At 55.7% G+C, this 22,178-nt stretch overlaps 1 long non-coding RNA gene and 1 other non-coding gene across 2 annotated transcripts; both read left to right on the forward strand.

Moving 5' to 3' along the window:
* The first annotated feature begins 384 nt into the window (after positions 1-384).
* On the forward strand, positions 385-11,023 carry LOC136380795 (uncharacterized). Its single transcript, XR_010746983.1, has 3 exons — positions 385-544; positions 8,735-8,823; positions 9,901-11,023. It is a non-coding gene; the product is annotated as an uncharacterized lncRNA (long non-coding RNA).
* On the forward strand, positions 3,509-3,584 carry TRNAT-AGU (transfer RNA threonine (anticodon AGU)). Its single transcript has one exon. It is a non-coding gene; the product is annotated as a tRNA-Thr (tRNA).
* Positions 11,024-22,178: the final 11,155 nt, after the last annotated feature.

A 22,178-nucleotide genomic window follows, 5' to 3' on the forward strand; every position in this document is an offset into this window, starting at 1 on the left:
CCTCCTGCAGCGGCAGCGAGAGCATCGGTCGGGGCTGCCGGCTGCATGGACTTCCGGGTACCTCACTTGAACTGACACCACACACTGGCTGCACCACCAAGAAGAGATTCTGCCTGCTCTCCACCGTCTTCCAGGTTCTGAGAGTCGATGGTTCCCGAGTGTCAGAGGAGGAGAGAGGAAGGGAGACTTCAGAGCTCAGGTAGAGCTGAGGCTCCCAGACCTCGGGGGTGTGAAACGGGACCAAAGGCCCCTCCCCCTGAACCTGTGTCCACCATTCAGCATGAAGGTCAGGGTCTCCCCTGCCTACTTCACACGGATTGCGTCAGTTCTGACTCTTTTTATGGAATGAAAGAAACAATCCCAATACAACTGGCATAAGCCGGAAGGACATGTGTTTGCTCGTGCACCTCAACAACTTCTGAACGTCCACTGGCCCCACCGTGACACCCGGCACAAAGACTCTACACTCATGGAACTGAATTCTGGTTGGGGAAATGGAGAATAAACACAAACATGTAAATATGCCACACAAGGTCAAGTAACAGTAAGTGCAGCGAAGATAAACAAAACAGGGTAAGGGTCAGAGAGATGCTCTCTCCGGCAGGATGGTTGTTAACGCTTAAAGAGAAAGAACAGTTGAGATCATTTTGGCAGAGAAGGACGCAGTAGGAGGACTATGGAACCGCCTGAGAAGACCTCCTCTCTGGGTGGCAGACTGGGGAGAAGCTGAGCTAGCTCCTGTCACGGGTGGGAGGCCCCAGCCTGGTGCAGGGACCCGGAAGGTAGCTTAGAGCCGGCTCCCCCACCACTGCCATGAGAGGGGACATGTCCCTGTAGCTGAGAGCCCGGCATCCGCCAGGGGTCTGTCTCAGCAAAGCCCCATGCTGACCTCAGCTCCCTCTCCCCAGCTGCCCTCCCTCCAGGATGCCAGCCAGGCCGGGGGCCAACACCTTGACCTCCACACCCTTAGCTAAGTGTGGTCACAGCACTGACCTTCACTCCGCTCCAGGCTCCTGTGTGTGCTCCCTTTCTCTGTGGTCACTGTCTGAACGGCCGCTGTTCTGAACCTGGACGCTCCGTATGCTTTGCTCAATTTTATAGTCGTTTATGGCGGGAGGGGAAGTCAGGTACTGGCTACTCTGCAGTGGCCGGCAGCGGGCACCCCTGGGTGCCGTAACCCTGGACCCTCACTGGCAGCTGGCCACCCTCAGTAGACATCCAGCAACATGAAGAACAGCCCAGCTTCGTGTCTTCCCACCAACCTTAGGGAAAGGATCAAGTTTGGACTTGAATTTCATGTTAAAAGGAACATTTTGACTATTTAAAACTCCAATAGAAACACAACTAAGGAAAACTATAAAACATATCATTATAAAGTCCTCTGAGCCTGACCAGGCGGTGGCACAATGGATAGAGCTTTGGACTTAGACGCAGAGGACACAGGTTCGAAACCCCGAGGTCGCCGGCTTGAGCACAAGCTCACCAGCTTGAGCATGGAGCTGCCGGCTTAAGTGTGGGATCACACACATGACCCCATGATAGCTGGCTTGAGCTCAAAGGTCACTGGCTTGAGCAAGGGGTCACTCGTTATAAAGCCCTCTGAATTGAAACACTGAATTCCCCGGATGCCACCAATATGATGCTGGCTGTATTCGTCAATATCCTCTAGAGACCAAACAAACAGACCATGCGTGCGGAGAGATTATTATAAGGAACAGGCTCACGCCCTTGCGGAGGCTGTGCAGTGCCGAGGTCGGCCACGTGGAGGCTGGAGGCCGACATCCAGCAAAGCCGGTGGCACCGTGAAGTCAGGCCGAGTCCCAAGGCTTCAGCACCCGGGGAGCCCGCCGATGAAGAAGCTCGGGTCTGAAGGCCCGAAAACCAGGAGCGCTGGCAGCAGGGGGTCGGCCCCCGGCTCAGGCAATGAGGCGGGACAAGCCGAATTCTCCCTTCTGCCTCGTTGTTCTATTCGGGGCCTCGACAAGTCAGGCGATGCCCGCCACACCCCCCACACTGGAAAGGACAGGCCACTTTACTGAGTCCACCGATTCAAAGGTTAAATTCGTCTGGGAACACCCTCACAGACACACTCACGATATTGTTTTACCAAGTACCCAGACACTCTGTGATCCAATCAAGTCAATACATAAGATGAACCGGCACATTTGGTTAATTCGTTTTTATGTAAAATTTGGAATCAAGTTCAACACCTCACATATGTCTAATGAAAGAGCAACTGTAACCCTTGAAAGCAAAGGAGTCCAAGTCAGAAAATGGATGGCTGTCACTCACCGCATTAACAAATGAGACAGTTATACGGTTATTGAAATAGGCCGGGGGGGGGGGGGCATTCAATAGAATTCAGCCTTCATACACGCTAAAACATCTCTGGACAATGAGCAAACTCAGAATGAATGGCTTAATTCAAGGTATTTCCTTTCAAGGGGCCAGCAAGCATCATACTTCATGGTGGGAAGTTTTAGAGCATTCTTCCTGAAGTCACATGCGACACAAAGGTGTTAAGTGTCACGGCTTTTAGCCAATATTTTACCCACCAATTATTTTCCCCTCTGGTATCTCTCAGCCTGAAGTCCAGAAGGAGAAGTCGGGGTGGAGAGAAAGGCACGGGAGACGAACTCTCTAGGTCGGGTGCAGAGAGTGGGAAAGGATCTCCCGGCAGCCGGAACCCACAGGTGAAGACAGAACCTTCCTATCCAGGTGGCCAGGCGGAAGATGTGTGGCCTTGTCCCCAGAAGGTAAGGCTGACCCCTTCTTTTTTTCTCTCTCTCTTTCTCCCCTCTATTGCTCAACGTTGGTCATGGATGTATGTGTTTTAAGAAAGTGAGTGTGGAAGCAAAGTAATTAAAACTTCAGATTTCTGGTTGGAGGCATTAAAAGAAAAAGAGCAAGCACAGAGCCCCGGGGACTGTAAGGACCAGGAGCTAGCAGAGCTGCAGGAGCTTGGAAACCACCTCAGTAAGGGTTGAGGAGCTCCTGGGACTGGCCCCCAGCTGTGCCTGCAGGACTCTGATCCTAAACAGCCTTCCTAGACCCAAATTAACAGACAGGTCACTGCCCACATCCCAGACTGCCCACAGAGGACAAGTCCAAATAGGACTGCAGAACCCGTGAACACAGAAACTAACACAGAAACCACAGCCCATGGCAGGGACTCGGAATTTACAGCCTAAGTCCAATCACGTCGACCACCAACGAATGCTAAAATATCAAATTCTCCACAAGGTGGAAACAAAACTGAACGTTGTGGTCAAAATGCCCGGATCTGACCCAAATTACACGGCGTAAGAACCAGGGCAAGCTAAAATCGCATGGATAAAGACAAGAACAAAATGTTAGCAGGGAGATGTTAGAACTCACTCAACACCAAAGCTTTGTAACGGAGGTGTCAAACTCACCCCACAAAGACTTTGGGCACGACCCCACCTGTACAGGCAAACACTCTTAAAGAGAAACAAAACATAGGAAGCTTCAGTCAGAAATAAAACAAGCCCTGGCCGGTTGGCTCAGTGGTAGAGCGTCGGCCTAGTGTGCAGAAGTCCCGGGTTCGATTCCCGGCCAGGGCACACAGGAGAGGCGCCCATCTGCTTCTCCACCCCTCCCCCTCTCCTTCCTCTCTGTCTCTCTCTTTCCCTCCCGCAGCCAAGGCTCCATTGGAGCAAAGATGGCCCGGGCGCTGGGGATGGCTCCTTGGCCTCTGCCCCAGGTGCTGGAGTGGCTCTGGTCGCGGCAGAGCAACACCCCGGAGGGGCAGAGCATCGCCCCCTGGTGGGCAGAGCGCCGCCCCTGGTGGGCGTGCCGGGTGGATCCCGGTCGGGCACATGCGGGAGTCTGTCTGACTGTCTCTCCCTGTTTCCAGCTTCAGAAAAGTACAAAAAAAAATAATAAAAATAAAATAAAATAAAATAAAAAAATAAAAACATATTTAACCAGATGTCACATATACAAAAGACCCAAACAGAAACGTTAGAGCAGTCCAAGACAGTGGTGGCTAGGGGGATGCCGAACCCGCCCCTGCCCCCAGCAGACTCAGAAAGAAGCACAGGCACACAGCCTGCCCTGTGGTGGCGCAGTGGATACAGCCTCCACTTGGAACACTGAAGTCGCCGATTCAAAACCCGGGGCTTGCCTGGTCAGGGCTCATACGAGAAGCAGGCAATGAACAACTAAAGTGAAGCAACTAGGAACTGATACAGCTTGCTCCCCCCAACCCCCCTATAAAATCATTAAGTAAAATCTTTCTTTTAAAAAAAAGAAAAAATACACATACAGGTGGCAATCACTCCCGCGGCACAACCAGCGCTGAATGACCAGCTCCCAACAGCAAACGAGAGAAAAAGACGGAACAGAGGAGCCCAGGAAGCGTGGGAGCCTCGGGGAGCCACGGGGACTGTCCAGAGAGCAGGGACTCCCGTGCACCAGCCCCATGTGCACAGGGCGGGACGGCCCGGCCTACCTGCAGGGTCACCGCAGCAGGGACTGTCCACCAGAGAGCGGGAACTCCCGTGCAACAGCCCCACGTGCACGGGGTGGGATGGCCGGGTCTCCCTGCAGGGGCAGCAGGGACTGTCCACCAGAGAGCAGGGACTCCCGTGCACCAGCCCCACGTGCACAGGGCGGGAGGGTCCCTGCGGGGTCACCACAGCGGGGGCTGTCCACCAGAAAGCAGGGACTCCCGTGCACCAGCTCCACGTGCACAGGGCGGGAGGGTCCCTGCGGGGTCACCACAGCGGGGGCTGTCCACCAGAAAGCAGGGACTCCCGTGCACCAGCCCCACGTGCACAGGGCGGGAGGGTCCCTGCGGGGTCACCACAGCGGGGGCTGTCCACCAGAAAGCAGGGACTCCCGTGCACCAGCTCCACGTGCACGGGGCCGAACGGCCCGGCCTACCTGCAGGGTCCCCACTGCGGCTGCTCACAGCAACGTCGTCACCCGGAGTCTCGCGCCTCCTGACAGCAGGAGCAGGAGCCGGACGTCACCACATCCCCGGGGCCTCATCGCATGCTCCAGGCCGGAAGAGTCCGCTACGGCCACCAGAGCGCCGGAAGTGCCTGCTGGTAGTTCAGACGTGCCAGTTGGAGCACCGGAAGTGCCTGCTTGTGCACCGGAAGTGCCTGCTACTGCCCAGGTGCAGGAAGTAGCTGCCTGAGTTGCTGCTCGTGCCCAAGGAGCCAGAAGCGCCTGCCGGCTCCAAGCAGCTTCCCACGAAGCACACAGCACCGGTACAGCGGAAGCTTCTACAAAGGATCACATTCTGCCGGGACCACGTGCTACAGGAACCACATTCTACAGGGGATCACGTTCCACAGGGGACCACGTTCTATAGGGGACCACGTTCTACAGGGGACCACGTTCTACGGGGACTACATTTAATACCACAAACAAGAAAGCCCACAAAGAGAAGAGGGGGAGCCCCAGGAGCTCTCTGGAGGATGTGGGAATTCTCCAGGCCGGAGGGGACAATGAGCACCATGGTTCACGGCCTCCTCCACTTCCCCAGGGCAGATGGAGGCTCTACCCAGGGGCTCTGGCCTGCCTGCGAGGTCACTGCAGCTCAACCCCATTTCAGCCTGAACCAAGGGAGCAGGCGGGATCAGTAGGGCATTGCTGCACCTACCTACCTGCCCTCTCACCTGGAGCTTCTGTAGCTCAGGAGCTAGGGCCCCCACACCTTAAGCACTGTTTGGTTCTTACCAGCCTGCCAATAGCACCCAGCGCACACAGAATTAATCTCCGTTCTTCTTAAACTATTGTTAAAAATTGAAGAGTAAGGAATATGTCTAAACTGATTTTATAAAACCATCATTACAATAAAAGAAAATTACAAGCCAATATCCTTAATGAACAGAGATTCAAAAAATCTCAACAAAATATTAGCAAGCCAGATTCAGTAATACATTAAAAGAATTATACACCTTGACCAAGTGGGATTCATCCCAGGGATGCAAGTTTCATTCAACATCTATAAATCAATTAATATGATGCATCACATTAGCAACACAAAGGATTAAAAAATAAAATCATTTCAATAGGTGCCGAAAAAGCTTTTGACAAAATTCAATATACTTCTTCTATGATAAAAACTCGCACCAAAGTGTATATAGAAGGAACATACCTCAGCATAATAAAGGCCAGATATGACAAGCCAAGAGCTAATATACTCAGTGGTAAAAAGCTCAAAGCCTTTCTTCTAAAACCAGAAACAAGACAAAGATGCCCACTATCCTACTTGTATTCAACATAGTATTGAAAGTCCTAGCCACAGCAATCAGACAAGAAGAAAAATAAAAGCCATCCAGACTGGAAAGGAAGGAGTAAAACTGTCACTATTTGCAGATGACATGATACTATATGCAGAGAACCCTAAAGATGTCACCAAAAAACACTTAGAACTAATAAATGACCTCAATAAATTTGCAAGAGATAGATTGATATACAGATATCTGCTGCATTTCTATATGCCAATAACAAATGGTCAAAAGGAGAAATTAAGAAAATGATCTCATTTTCAATTGCATTAAAAAGTACAAAATACCTGGGAATACATTAAACCAAAGAGGTGAGAGACCTGTACACAGAAAACTATAAGATATTGAAGAAATAAATTGAAGATAATACAAATAAGTGAAAAGATACACCTTGTTCATTAATAGGAAGAATTAACACCATTAAAATGTCCTTACAGCCCTGGCCGGTTGGCTCAGCGGTAGAGCGTCGGCTTGGAGTGCAGGGGACCAGGGTTCGATTCCCGGCCAGGGCACATAGGAGAAGCGCCCATTTGCTTCTCCACCCCCCCTCCTTCCTCTCTGTCTCTCTCTTCCCCTCCCGCAGCCAAGGCTCCATTGGAGCAAAGATGGCCCGGGCGCTGGGGATGGCTCCTTGGCCTCTGCCCCAGGCGCTGGAGTGGCTCTGGTCGTGGCTGAGCGACACCCCGGAGGGGCAGAGCATCACCCCCTGGTGGGCAGAGCATCGCCCCTGGTGGGCGTGCCGGGTGGATCCCAGTCGGGCGCATGTGGGAGTCTGTCTGACTGTCTCTCCCCGTTTCCAGCTTCAGAAAAATACAAAAAAAAAAAAAAAAAAAGTCCTTACTATCTAAAGCAATATACACATTCAATGCAATCCCTATTAATATACCAATAGCATTCTTCTCAGAACTAGAACAACTAATCCTAAAGTGTATATGGAACCCTAATAACCTTGAATAGCCAAAGAAATCTTGAGAAAGTACAAAGTGGGAGGTATCATGCTTCCAATATCAAACCATACAACAAAGCTACAATAACCAAAACAGCATGCCTTCTGCTAGAGTTGGGGACATTAGGCTTGAAGGCTGGCCTGGAGCCTCTTCTTTCCTTCCACATGGTCACACGATACAGCTAGTTGGTGCTTCCGTCCCAGTGACAGTCTCAGGGCTTCCAAGGGAGAGCAACAAAAGCCACCAACCAGTCCTTTGGAAGGCTAAACCCAGACCTGGCACAATGTCACCTGTGACACATCCTACTGGGCAAAGCAGGTCACAGGCCAGCTCAGGTCCAAGGAAAGGACACAGACTCCTTCAGTCACATCTGTACCAGGAGGAAAAGAGGAGATGGCCGTCACCCTTGCCATCGTCCATCTGCCATAGCACCCATTGTAGAGCCGTGGGAAGGGGCTCTGGTCCTAGAATTTGGCGCCCAGACCTCTGGAGCTTCTACCTGGATTAAATGGGAGGATTAGACCAGTTCTAAACCTTTGGGGAGACACACTCTCTGCCTTGCTTGCTCTCTGGAACCATGTCTTTACCTTCGAGTGGTTAATAAAGGGCCTGGGCCCAGGAAGACGGAGAAAGACAGACTAGGGCTACACTTACCCTTCCAGTGGCCCCACCGAGATCACACAGGGACAACTTTGGGGCCAAAGCCCCACCTAAAGAGTTCGCATTTGATGAGTCCTTTGAGTTTTCAGGAACCCATGGAGCAGGATGCTGGTGTTTGGAAACTCAGGGTTTCAGCCAACCACCAAGACCTTCACATGACTGGACTCCGCGAATGGATGTGTTTGTGGTTCTCTGGTGTGGTGAGAGGAGGGACAGACAGGGGCTTTCCTCCTTCTGACCCAGAGCAAGGCTGAGCGGGGACCACTTCACACACTGCGTTCAACACTGTCCCTGGATCTGAACAGGGCGACCTTGCCCCCCAGGGCACCTCTGGCCTGGTCTACAAGCTTCTTTGGTTATCACAACTGGGAAGATGCTGCTGCATCTCGTGGGCAGAGGCCAGGGAGGCTGCTGAACATCCCACAGTACCCAGGATGGCCCCACGGCGGAGACTGGTCTGTCCGGACCACGGGCAGGGCTGAGGTGGAGCAGCCTGTCCTGCCGACCTCCAGCTCTCCCTGGGCCCTGCCAAGCAAAGGGGAGAAAGAGCCACAGATTGGATGCGTGTTCCTGCATTCGGTCAAATAACCAGAAAGGCCCAGAGAGACAGCTTGGTTACTGCTTCCCCCCCACGGCCGGTCTCTCTGTGTCCACGTCCCCGTCCCTTCCCTCTGTGGGCATTGTCCCTGCTCTGCTGTGACAAGCGGCAAGTGGCTGCAATAGCATTTGATCTTTGTTTACCTCCACGGCCCCTTCCACCTCCCGCCTCTCTCCCCAGGCTGCAATATCTGGTTTTTGGTGAAAACCACCAGTGAGACCAGGACGGCATAAATAATTGATTTTTCCCTTCTCCCCTGGCAGGACACGGCGTTTGACTTCGAGCCGTCGCTTTCCAGACGGACAGGCCCACGGCGTCCTTCCAGCCCCATGGTGAGTTGCAGGGATCTTTGGTAGGTGACTTCCTCTTTCTCTTATTATCCTGTAGTCAGCAGAGTCACAACGATCGTCATGTTTCCATCTCTCCAGACCACTAACCGGGGGATGATATTCGTGAAAGGGACTTGAGCTGTTGCCCATGACATCTTTGTGGGTTTTCTTTCTTTCTTTTTCTTAACTCTGAAATGGAGCAGACCCCTTTGCTTGTCAATATGTTGGAGCTAATGAGGTTTCACTGATGCGTCCGGGGAGAATGGTTTGTCAGAGGGCAGCGAGATGCAGCCTGAGGATGTGAGCTGAGCCTGGTCCTTCCCCAGATGTGACAAGACTGGCATCTTCACGGTGGAGGGGACGGGTTGCTCCCTCCCCACACCTGCACGACCTTCCCGCCTTCCTGTAGTCAAGCGTCTGCGTTATTCCGAACCGTGCTCAGCACGGGTTACGTGAAGGAGCTGCGTTCCTTTTTCAGAACACAAACATTAACTAAGATAAACTACGTCCATACGTGTAAGGTCGTAAAAAATACGGAGATGGATGAACTTACACGGAAGACCGCCTAACAGCACGGATCAAAGTTCTCGCTTACAGAGACCCGCTATCGTTAATATCTATGTATTAATCTAGGCGTGCCGAGCACCTGGAGGAGCGGGCGTAACACTGTGGGTAACGATGACCCTAGGATGGGTGAGGAGGCGGGGATAGGATGCTGGCACCCCCGACTGACTGCAGGTTCCCAACAGAGCATCAGAAAGACTGTTTCTGACCCGCAGCGGGTTGAACCCGTAAGTGCCAAAGGGCCGACTGCAGAGTCGCGAGTTTTGTGCGGATGTTTGACTGCGTGGGCATCAGCGCCCCAAGCACCCGTGTTATTTAAGGGTAGACATAAATTGCCTACTAACTTTAATACAGAGCAACCAAATGACAGCACCTTTAACTTTACTGCAGAGTTGATACACCTTTCCAGGTTACTGTTAAAAAGGCAAGGGAGTTGATGAAATTCCGTTTTCTATAGAAGCGTCAATTTCTGCCTTGCAGTGTAACCTCAGGAGGGACTCTTCCGAATGATACAATGATACGGTTTCTCCCAACAGCTGACTGTCGGGGGGCGTGGATTTCCAGAAGCTGACTGCTCCCCCTTTGTCAGCGGTCCGTGGTCTCCAGCCCACGGGCCACGTCTCAGCCGGCAAAGCGAGGAGTGGAAGCTAACACCCAGACCCTCAGCCTCACGCACTTGCTTCCTTTGCCTGAATGTTCCAGGAAAACACGCTCTGGGCGTGCCCAGAATGTCCTGGTCATTCCCCCTGGCTGTTACGGGAGTCTGGAGAAGAGGCAGGGACCCAGGAACCCACTTCTGCTCCAGCGCCTCTTGGATCGACACAGAGAATAATAATGAGAACGTTTGCTGACTCTGTGACAATACCTTTCCAGCTGCTTTGCCTGGATCAACCGGTCAACCCCTCCCACTCCCTACCCTGGTGTTACAGATGGGGAAACTGAGGCACAGCATGGTCACTTACCCAAGGATCCTGAGCAAGTACATGAGGGAGCCAGAATTCAAGCCTGGCCATCTTGGCCCAGAACCTCCATGCTTGGCCGCCCGTTACCCTCAAACCCTGTGGGCCGAGGTAGACAGTGGTCAGAGCTTCACAAGCCTCAGGCCACCACTTGGCTGCCCCTTGACCTAGGACCAACCCAGACACAGACGGTTCCCGGGACGCCTGCTGCCCCTGAAGACAGCATCCTCACGCCACACCTGCTCACTTGTCGACCCCCGGCGAACCAACCCCCTTCATTCTCGTGTCAGAAGAATCAGAAGCTTGGCTGTGAGGGGCGGCCCCATGTCCTGTCTCCTGACGGAGGGCCTGGACCGGTGCCCAGTGGCGGTCCTGACCTGGCACATGAAGGCACACCCAGCCTCTGCTGAGGGGACACTGCCCGCACCGTTTGCACTGATTGCCGCTTCACACCGGAGCCTCTTACGTCAAGTCAAACGGGCTAGGAGCCTGGGCAGGGAGCGGGAGGTGTCCTGTGTTTGTCTGGACTGCTTTGAAGGTGTGTCCTCCCTTCCGCTGCCCTCACCTCTGTCCACCTCCTTCCCCTGCATCTGACGTCGTCTCCTGCTCCACACACAGTCGTCCACACAGAGGACGGGGTGCCGCGGCTACGCTGTCTTCCCGGCTCTCGGCTTCCTCTGCCGCAGTCCATCCCCGGGGACAACGGGTCTGTCGGTTTTAGAGACAGGCACCCACCTGGGGGAGGACCGGCACCCCCCTCTGCACCCTGAGGGCTCGGCTCCAAGGGCACTTCCTCTGGAGGCCTTTCCTAGACTTCCTCTTCAAAGGACGTCCCCTCTTTATGATCTTGGGATAAGCAAAAATATTTAAACAGGGCGCAGGCAGCACTAACTATAAAAGACAAATTTGATAAATGGGTCCCTATAAAAAATGAGAACTTCTGTTCATCAGAGAAACCATTAGCAGAGTGAAGAGGCATGCCTCCGAGCGCAGTCGTATATTCACCACGCAGACGCAGCAACAAAGGCCTCAGAGCCGGGGCGGTGACCACGGTGGTGACCCCATCCTTCCCTCGCACCGGAATGTGGGTGTGCCCGTCCACGTACCCGGCCGCTGTCCCGCTGGGTCCCTCCCACAGCACCGGGGCAGAGCTGAGTCAGTCCGAACTAAGCCCCGTCTCTCCCTTCCCCATCTCACAACCGGGGATCATCTTTATCAAATCTAATCGTGTCGCGCTCCCGCCTACAGCCCTGGGATGCCCATAACCCACGAGAGGCCATCCAGGGTCCTTCGCATGTCCTTCCAGGTCCTTGACCCGCAGTCGCGGCTGCCGTCTGTCCACCCTCACCCTCACCCTGGCCCGTGAATGCTGAGTGAGCTCCAGCTCCCAACAGCTTGCCCGCCCTAAGCACCCCGAACCCCTAGCACCCCTGGGCTTTCCCACGCTTGACTCTCTGCTCAGAATGCCCTTCCTTCCATTCCTGCCCTAGCAAGCGGCCACACCTGGCCTTTGGTGACCGCGGTGCCCCTGCTGGGTCCCCACTTTGAAGAACCACTCCTCCTGCCTCCCGTGGGGTCCCAGGGGCCATGGTCCCAGGGTCTCACCGTCTCCTGGCCATGAGAATAGAGTGACCGACCCCAGAGCGGCCTCACAACACCGGGCCCTCCCTGGAGTCGTACACAAACACGGGGAAGGGGAAGCTGCCCCCCTTTCCACGGGGCCACCACCTTGTGAGCCACGTGCCGAGAGCGCCATCGGATGACACACGGGGCAGCCAGGCTGCACACAGAGCCAGCACGAGGGGAAGCAGAGGCAGGGGACAGACGGGGCCAAGGGCCAGGCGACCCTGGGAGAGCCACCCGGTTCTGGGAGATAGTGACCCCTTCTTTTGCTGAAACTAGTCTGAGTTGGGATTCTGGCTATGCAGAGCACAGTACATTCTCTGCAGTCCCTTTCCCTGGGAGAAAACTTATTTCATGAGACTTAAATATCTGAATCACCTTCTCTTCTCTATACCCTCCTCTGTCCAGGGCTGCCCTTAAGATACATCAGGTCACCTGGGACCTTCTAAAGCTCCCAGGACTCAGACCCCACCCCAGAGCAGTGAAGCCGGAATCCCTAGGCCGAGGCCAGGCCTTGGAGTCTCTCTGAGTCCGCCAGGCGATGTTCATGGGCAGCCAGGACAGAGAGGTGCCCAGCCTGCTGAGTATACACGACCACAAACAGGGACGGTGGCAAGGGAGACTGCAGGAAACCTCCTAGGATGAGCACCACACACGAGCACACACTAACAAGGCGTAGCCATGTGCCGTGGCCAGAACGCCTGGCTCTGGCAGCAGACAGACACGGCCCTGCCCCTTCCTGGAGAAGGGACCGTGAGCACGTCACGTCAGTTCCCTCCCTCTCCCCATCTGTCTGTCATAGCGGGTGACAGAGCCACCCTCCCCCTCTGCCAGCACCTGACTGAGCCTCCCTGTGGCTCAGGGCTGGAGGCAGGAGGGAGTCTGGGTTCTAGTCGGGCGGACATGTCAATGGCTTCCCTGTTCCTCACTCCAGTGGTAATCACTCTGAAATGGCCACAAAGCAGGCTGTCTCTTCCACCAGGCGCTGTCTCCGGGCATCAGAGCAGCCCTGCCTCCATCTGCTGGGTCAGTAGTTCCAGCCGCCCCCCTCTCCCATGGTCGGAACCTCGTCCCACGTGCCCCACTTCAGCCGACGCGGCCGGGGCTCCGCGCTCTGCAGCAGGGTAGCACCCGCCAACCCTGCACACTGGGCATTCGGTTAAAGGCACCCCCTGAAAGATTTCCTCTTACACACCAGCACACCCATGGGCCACGCCGCCCGAGAGCTCTGCTCGACGCAGCCACACGGGAGGAGCTTCCCTGACAGGGAGCAGCAGAGACAGCTGCCAGGTGGGCTGGACAGTCTGCTGGAAAGGACAGGCTGTGAGCCGGAATACCATTTCGTTCTGGGCGCCTGGTGGAGACATCTGTCTTGGTGGCTATGGGAGGGAAAGAGAGGCGGGTAGTCGAGGGTATTGAACTTGGGAACAGCGTCGAGGATGATGAGCAACTTGGCTTTGGGGAGAGGCAAAGTTGACACGTTCAACACAGGCACGCACGCACGCACGGAAGATCGTAGCTGGAGATTCCTGAACCAAACAGGCTTCCCCCAAAGACCTGTAGTAGTTGGATCTGAATGCTGTAAGGAAGCTTAAGACGTCGATAACGTGACACAGTAGAGACTCGTCTTCCTGCTCGGATCAAGGTCGGAGGTGCGCCCCTCCGGGTCAGGCCCCTCTCCCAGAAGGGTCCCGTCCCTGTGACGACAAAGGTGTCCATGCTCCCTCCGTCTGCCCTGCTCTGGGCCTTCCGGGCCCAGAGCGTGAACCCAGTGGACGGTGCTGGGGGTTCCCCGTGCTGGTCCGGAGAGGCAGGTGCTGACCGCGGGATGCTGAGGGGCGAGTCTGCGCGCCGGGGCTCTGGGAACACGCGAGTCCGTCCCCAGAAGTATCTGAGTTACCACGGCGTTACCCTTTTCATCTGATGTCTGACTTTCACGCTCATTTTCACAAACACGCCGCACATCTGCTCTGGGCCAGCCCAGGAGGCGGGGTATCCAGAGAAGGGTGAGCGCGTGTGATGGGCAGGCAGCACAGCCAATAGGAGCCTGGACTCTGGAGCCGGAATCCGCGGGTTCAAATTCCGCCTCTCTCCCTTTAGCCCAGTAACACCTTGAGCGATCAGTGTGGTTTCTCTCGCCTCTGTTTGCTCGTCTGTTAAAGGGAGGTCCTAGCACGTAGATCACAGATGACGCTGAGACTCCAACGAGAGAACACACAGTGAACGTGTGTCCACCCACAACGCCGCGGGCCCTCCTCCTCCTCCTGGGGCTGAAGGATCCCCGCAGGTCACAGGGTCTTTGCGGGTTTGTTTCACTTTTAAAGAAGAGGAGAGAAGCTTCCTTCGAGATGCCCGGCCCTGTCATCCTGAAGTCAGCGTGCAGACACCACTGTGTGGGGCCTTGTGTGGGCCACATCGATCCCACTAGTTCCTGGACACCAAACCTCGAGTTCACAGACTCAGGGGGCTGACGCATCAGAAGCCCTGTCACCACGACCCCCAAGGGCCAAGTCCCGCCCCTGCCATCCACACAGGTGCTTTCCCCGTGCCAGAGCCTGAGCCTGCAAATGTCTGACCCACCATGGGCTAGTTCTGTCCAGGTGGGGCAGCCAGAGGGCACGCTTCCTCCTCGAGGACCGAGTCAGCCCGGAGAGAAGGGATAGCTCACTCTCTGGACCGCGGGCCCAGAATACCTGCACTAGGAATCCCTGTAGACAGACCCCTCTCCACGTCCTTCCCCTGCTCACCAGCGATCCACGCCGGTAGCACAAGGAAAGAGTAACGCTGGCAAACCTGACAACCACGCGTGCAGGGAGCTCTGCGTTTTCCTAAACCTTTCCTCCAGCAGGTGTGTTCACCCCGTGCAGCGAGGCGGACAAGGCTGGGAGTGCTTTCCATGGGACGGCATGTCAGTGTCCTCAACAGGGACAGGGACCCTCCCAAGGACCCTTGGCGGAATTGCAAATCAGATCTGCCGACATCCCAGCCAAGGCCAGAATCAGGACCAACAGGGAACTGGGACTTCCGGCCTCAACAAGGCGACTTCGTTGACCCAATTCCTTCCAGCCATTACCGCCCACTCCACGGTCAGCATATCTGTCCTCCGGGGTTGTGAACCTGATGACGTCTGAGTGGATGAAGGGGCCACTAACGTGCCAGTCGATACGAGGGGAGGAGTCAGGACGAGAAGGCTGAGAACGGGGGACTGGGCTCAGAGACAGTCCTGCAGGACGACGCGTGTTGAACCCAGCACCCTGCCCACCACGCCGCCCCACTGGACAGCGAGGAGACTGAATGAGAAGGTCCCCAAGGTCCCCACTGCAGCCAAGCACTCAGCGCCAGGGACACAGGACGTGGGACACAGGACACGGTCTCACCGTGACTTCCCACACACAGCCCATCACCGCAGGATAAGCCGTAAGGTCCTGAGTGGAAACAGTCCGAACAGAGTGCGGGAATTCCGACGTTATCACCCAGTCGGGCCGTGGAGGCCACAGAGAGACAGAGGAGGCTGGTTGGAGGTAACTAAGGAGAGCACGGGGCACTCCTCTGATCTTCGGGGGGGGGCGGTGGCGGGGGAATCAGGTACCAAGACCCTTTTAGAGACAGTGAGAGTTGCTTCAGTAACTGAGAAGTCGTCCCCTGTCCCTCCACTTCCCTCCTGGTTGGTCCGCTCACACAGACTCTCCCTGGTGACATCAGTGACTCAGTAGCACCTAACCTCTGCTGTCAGAGGACGCCAGAAAAATCCAAGGGTCTCGTTCCCAGAAGTCCAGGCAGAAGCCTCACGGCGCCTCACGGATGTCTTTGGGTCATATGCCCACTCCAGCCCCGATCACAGCGGCCGGGGGCAGGGGTGGGGAAGGGCGAGTGTCGACTGGTCAGGCCCACATCCCAACCTCCAACCTCCCGGAACTCGAGGTGACACCACATGTTCCAAAGGAAGGGCATGGGCTGGGTGCCCCAGGGCCCCTCGAGGTGTGTGAGCAGAGAACAAGCGTCAGATTTCCGGTGTTCACACGAGGGGTGGGATCCGGACTCATTCGAACCTATCTCCCTCTGAGTCCAGGGCAGCTCCAAACCCCTTGGCATGCACCCCAAACTCCCCAGGAATCGTTGTAAGGGGTCGATCGCAGCTGTGGACCTCAAACAGCCTAGACAGGTACAAGGGAGGTGGGCCACCCCTCCACCTCTCTCTCTCTCTCTCTTCTGAGCAAGACCCTCATTTCCTCCCCACGGGCGGAGAAGGGCTGCAGGCCACCTGCCCCCCCTCCCCACAGCCTTCTCTGTCAATCAAACACACAGTAGAGCTATCGCTGAAGAGCCCGCCAGACCCAGTAAACATCCAGGAAGACAATGATTAGATATCTGAGCGCTGGGCCGAGCCTAATGAGTTATGTGGGTCTCGTTCGCCTCGCACAAGATGAAGTTAACTGTCTCAAAAAGGAAGAAGAAGAAGAAGAAATAGTCTGAGGCACCTTTGTTTTCCTGGCAGCAGCCAAACCTGATGAGCAAGTAATGAAATAATTCAATTCGCACACCACCTGCTCTCAGAACTCCCTCCCCTTCTGTGCAAAACAGATGACATCCACTCGCTTTTTCTAAATCAGTGCACCGGCCGTAATGACACTCTGAAGTCGTTATCAATGCGGGCGATCTCTGGGAGTCTGATGTCCAGGCTGGGTGGAGTCTGGCTGTTTTTCTCTGATCACAAAGGCCAGCTCCTGGCAAGGACCCCCACCCCACCCCAGAACCCGTTACAAGAATCCAGCTCAGTCGGTAGGAAAGCAGGGGAAGGGTGGGTCTCACCGAAACAACCTTTGACAACACCCAGTCGGGAGAGGGAAGGGACAGACAGGTGCTCAGGCACCCCTGCGAGGGACAGGTTAGGTACGAAGCTGCTCGACCTCTCTGCCCGGGCAGGCGTGCCCACCGGCCGCCATAGCCCCTTCGGCAGAGCTCTTTGGCAAATAGCAAAAACTTTAAATGCACTCACCCTTTGACCTGGTCCTTGCACTTCCAGAAATGTATACCCCAGATATTCTTGTCCATAGGCAGGAAGAAGGCACTCACAAGGACACTTGTAACATCGATGTCTACAGTAGCAGACGCCGGGAAGCATCATGAATACCCATCATTAGGGAGGGTTAAATCCATCATGCTGCATCTGAACAACAGCACATTCAGCAGCTTTTAGAAACAGGGCAGCTGAGTCCTGGCCAGATAGCTCAGTTGGTTGGAGCATCATCCGGAGGTGCAGAGGTTGTCGGTTCAATCCCCGGTCAGGGCACATACAGGAACAGTTCAAAAAAAAAAAAAAGGAACAGAGAGGCTGCTTCATAGCATGAGCTTAGAGCACACTCCTAGATGTACAATGAAATGAAAAGAAGTAAAGAATTGTGTGTGGGCCCTGGCCGGTTGGCTCAGTGGTAGAGCGTCGGCCTGGCGTGCTGAAGTCCCGGGTTCGATTCCCGGCCAGGGCACACAGGAGAAGCACCCATCTGCTTCTCTACCCCTCCCCCTCTCCTTCCTCTCTGTCTCTCTCTTCCCCTCCTGCAGCCAAGGCTCCATTGGAGCAAAAGATGGCCTGGGCGCCGGGGATGGCTCCTTGGCCTCTGCCCCAGGCGCTAGAGTGGCTCTGGTCGCGACAGAGCGACGCCCTGGATGGGCAGAGCATCGCCCCCTGGTGGGCGTGCCGGGTGGATCCCGGTCGGGTGCATGCGGGAGTCTGTCTGACTGCCTCCCCGTTTCCAGTTTCAGAAAAATACAAAAAAAAAAAAAAAGAAATAAATGACATTTTTTGCACACCCCACTTCTAAGCCCACCATCCCCTCACCTGTTAGACAGAAAAGCCCCTTACAGACTCAGCCTGGAGCCCAGGAGCGGCAATCAACCTGCAGCTCTCAGGGGCTCTGACAAGACGGCCCCACACCAGGGCCCACCCAGGGCCAGTTAAGTCAGAATTTCTGGGAACGTGGCTCAGGGAACCTGCACTTTTTTTCTTTTTTAAAGTCCCCCAGTTGATTATAACATATGATCAAAATTGAAAACCAATCTCCCATCCCAAACCCAAATCAAGCAGGCTGCCCGAGTGGGGGGGGGGGGGGGTTGGCCTCCCCCCCACCCCCGCCATTGGCGGGATTTATGGCTCCGCCCTCAAGGAACATCGTGGGCCCGAGGGGAGGCTCTGCACGATGTTTCCATCACATCTCAGCCCCGCCCCAGGCGTCCTGCAGGGGCGGAGTCCTGCCCTCCCTGAAACCGGAACCTCGGAGTCCACACCCCCGCCTGACCCCCGGTTTAGTGTCTATTGACTGCTGGGAGTCAGCACTTTCTCCCCAAGGCCCCTGCTGCTGGGATTACGGAGAAATGCTAACTCCTCAGTAATGTATATACCCCGTGTGGCTCAGCCAAGGCAAAAAAAAAAAAAAAAGTACTTTCTCTTCCTTTTATAGATTTTATTCAGTTCCTCTTGGGGGACCATCATGATGCACGTGAACTCTGAAAACAAATGTGTCGAATTGTTGTCATTTGCAGCCGAGTGACACATGGCCTTAGCTTCCCTCACCCATGCCGCTGTGGAGAGGGGGACCATGCAGGGGACACAGGGCCTGTAGGCGGATGCGCGGAGAGGGGGGGGCACTGCCGCCAGGGCGTGGTGACAGGTGACAGGCTGCGTCTAGGTAAGCACTCCCAGCTGCTGCTGAGACCCCGGCCCCTCGGCAGGCCGGTGCTCTCTCTGCAGAAATTAGAGGAGGCGGGGGGTTGGTGAATCCAGAGAAGGTTCTCCTGCCGGAAAAACAAGACGTCCCTCCTGTGCCCGGGCACCTGGAATCGCACGCCACAGACAAGCCCGAAGAACGCCTTTCTTTTCAAACACAGAATTGGTACCTGGAGCACACGCTCAAAATGACGTCAGCCTGGGTTCAGATCCTGGCTCCTCCATGAGCAGCTTGGACCAATTCCTTGTCTTTCTGCCCCAACCACACAGGTCAAGGGTGACATATACACAGAAAACGTCCCACTGAGCACGGCTCACCCGGGAGACAGAAACCCCAATGCTGCCCCACCCTGCTCTCCCGGTTAAAGCGTGAGGGGGTTCGGGACACGCCCCCGCAGGCTCTGCCACTCGCCCTCTTGACGACTTGGGACACAGCCCGTGCAGGGAGAGGCTCTCTCTGTGCTCCCTTCACTGGCGGACCCTAAAAGGACCTCAGGGGTCCTCTGTCCCCTGCCAGGGAGTGTCACCAAGCAGGGAAGACTGACTCATCACAGGAGTGGAGACCAGAAGTCAGCCCCACACCCAGATGCCCTGCGTCACTCACTGCCCCGTTTCCACATCCTCTCCTGAGGGCTGTTCATCTTCCCTGAAAATCGCCTTTCTTCCCTGCCCCACCTCCACCCTCACCCCCCCCCCACCCCCATCCCCGTCCCCTATTAAGACGTCCATTCTGTCAAATCTCACCCATTGTTCCAGGCATTCGCTCTTGTTGCTGAGATGCTGCAGTGTGAATATTAAAAATTACATCGTTTTCTCCAGCTCATCTGCCTGTGGTTGGTTTATTCCAGAGGCCAGCTATCGGAGGGCAGGGGGAAGCTCTTCCCTCCCCTCCGAGGACCATGAACTTGGAGCGTCCACGTGTGCCAGACCCCGTACTGGACCCACCGCAAGTGCCCCTCCTGCGCAGTAAACGTGGGTGCTGTTTGTGCTCAGATCTTTGGACTTAGCCCTGTCTCGGTTTCTCAGCTTTCGTCAGCAGGACCACTGTGACCCGCACACCAGCCCGTGTCTCCCTGCATTCCAAAGCCGTGGCTGTAGGGCAGTCCTTCGTTGCAGACGACCCCCTCCCCACTCTCCGGGTGTGCCTCTGCAGGAACGGGCCCCCTTCCCGGGACTGAAACTCGGAGAAGTCTCACCGATGCCAAACCAGCCGGGGTCCAGAGGAAGCACCCGCACAACCAGGAAGACCCACGTCTGTTTCAACAGAATATTCCCAAGACGCTGGGACCTCTGGCCGGCTCTCCACTCTCCCACCTTACCGGACGTTCGGGACGTGGGGTTCCCATGAAATCGGTGTGGGTCATTGTCACTGTGGCAGCACAGAATTTCCTTAAGGCTTTGACACCAAAGAGCGGCTAACAAAGTCAAGGTGAATACGTACTAATGATTGCAGGGAACAGCAGTGTCAGAAGAGCAGCTGATTGAATAGAAAAACCATCCGCATTTGCAACAGATCAGAACCCGCAAACATGGCAGCGAACACGGACAGGGAGCCCGCCTGGGAGAACACAGCACAGGGACGATTCGCAGGCTCTGGAAAAGCACCTGGATTTGGAAATCGGCTGAGCTCACGTGGGTGGAACTCCCCAGTCTGGCGAGAGTCAGGGCTCCGGGTTTCCGTCTGCTCCACCGCGGACGAGCTGTGTGACCTTCGGCAGTCACGCAACTGCTCTGTGCCTCCCTGTTCTCATCTCTTAAAACAGGGCTGAGAATCACATCGGCCTCGGGGTCTTTGTGAGGATTAAATGAGGGGCTATGAGAAAGGGCTGATGTCGTCTGGGAGCCTGGGACACATTCCCACAAGCCTGCCGTGCCCCACGTCACCTCTTTCTCCCGATGTCCCCTGGAGCTTGATATTCCCAGTCTGCTGGTTTCCTCCTCCCCAAGAGGAATGGGAAGCAACTTACGAGTGGGACATCTGGGGTGGGAACCCAGGTCACGTCACCCCGGCCCCTGGAGCTGCAGTTGCTGGGTCTTATTGAGTAGATGAATGTTGGCTTGCTTCCTAAAGCCGACCCTCCGCCCTAGTGCGCTGCACATCCTTCAGCAAACGTCTGCTGAACCCTGAGACTGGCCGGCACTGTTCTCAGTGCATGGGATACACTCGTGAACAGAATGAACAGAGTACCCTGCCCGCAGGGGGCCGAGGGTTCTAGCATTGATAGAGTTAGACTCAGGAAGGTGACCAGTCGTCAGTAAACTAGCCACATAATAAATTAGTAAGCGAGATGATAGACCCAGGGTTGGGGGATTGGTGGCCAGGCCCCTCCACCAGCAGCCCCCTCCCAAGGTCAACACTCGGAAGCTGCTCCAAGGGGCACCAGCCTCTCAGAGGACCCCAGAGTTCTCTTCCTCCCATCCCTGGTGCTGTCTGGAGACCAAACGAATCCCTGAAGCATTTCCTCAAACAAAACAATGTCAATGGAGGGGAAAAGGAAGAGAGAGAGTTTGGAGGCGGTGCCCTGGGCCTTCCTCCAGGATCAGGCTGAGACCGACTCAGAGGAGGAAACAGAACACACCGGCCCCTCTGCTGCGGACAGACCGCTGATGGAGCAGGACCCCCCCCCCCCCCGCAGGTCCACGAAGCTGACAGATCACCCCCGGGGACGGGCGGGGTTCCGGCTGCCACCGTGCCCTGCAACGCAGGCAGATGACCTCGGACAAGTCCCTGGTTATCCGTGTCACGAGCAGGCGGGGATGTGAGCAGCTCTAGGAGTGAGCCTCCCCTCCCTCCTGGACCACACGTTTCTGCCACGTGGAGATGGAGCTGGGCTCCAGCCGCAGCGAAACGAGCCAGGAGGTCAGGCCTGGGGGTCACCGAGGCCACCCAGACTCAGGCTCTTCTGGATGGAGGGTTCTGTATTCCAGCTGCAGAGAGGAGAGGCTCAGGGCGAGCTTGCCCGGGCCACCAGGGGCAGGGCCGAGATCAGAGCTCGGAACCCCCCTGCCCTGTCACCACCAACAGCGCCCAGCCCTTCCCCTGCGTGCTAGAAAAGTCTGGCCTTGGCAAGGGGGCCCCCGAGGAGCCGACCACGGAGCCTCACGCGTCTGACCTCAGGTAACGCCCCCGCCCCCAGGGAGCACAGCTCGTTCCAAAACCAGATCAACAGAAACCCACGTCATTAGGGACAAAGGCCGGGGAGTGTCGGGGCCCGCAAGGGCCACCCCGAGATGCCCCACAATGGCACCGTGATTATAACGAATTCAAGTTACTAAGAAAGGGCCCGTGCGAGAAGAAATTGTGACTGCTCTGTCCCCCTAAAAGCAGGAGACAAATCTCACGTGACAGGTGAGCTCTGGGGGGTGGGGGGGGGGCTGAGACAACCTCACAGGGAAATTGAAAGAATCCAGGGTCCACAGCATGTATCAGCAAAGCCCTGTCCGCCCTTACTGACTAACCTAGCTCCCCAGCCCAGACTTCGGCCAGATTCCTCACTAACAAATACGCAAA

The sequence above is a fragment of the Saccopteryx leptura genome, chromosome 9 (assembly GCF_036850995.1).
Source record: "Saccopteryx leptura isolate mSacLep1 chromosome 9, mSacLep1_pri_phased_curated, whole genome shotgun sequence".
NCBI lineage: Eukaryota > Metazoa > Chordata > Mammalia > Chiroptera > Emballonuridae > Saccopteryx > Saccopteryx leptura.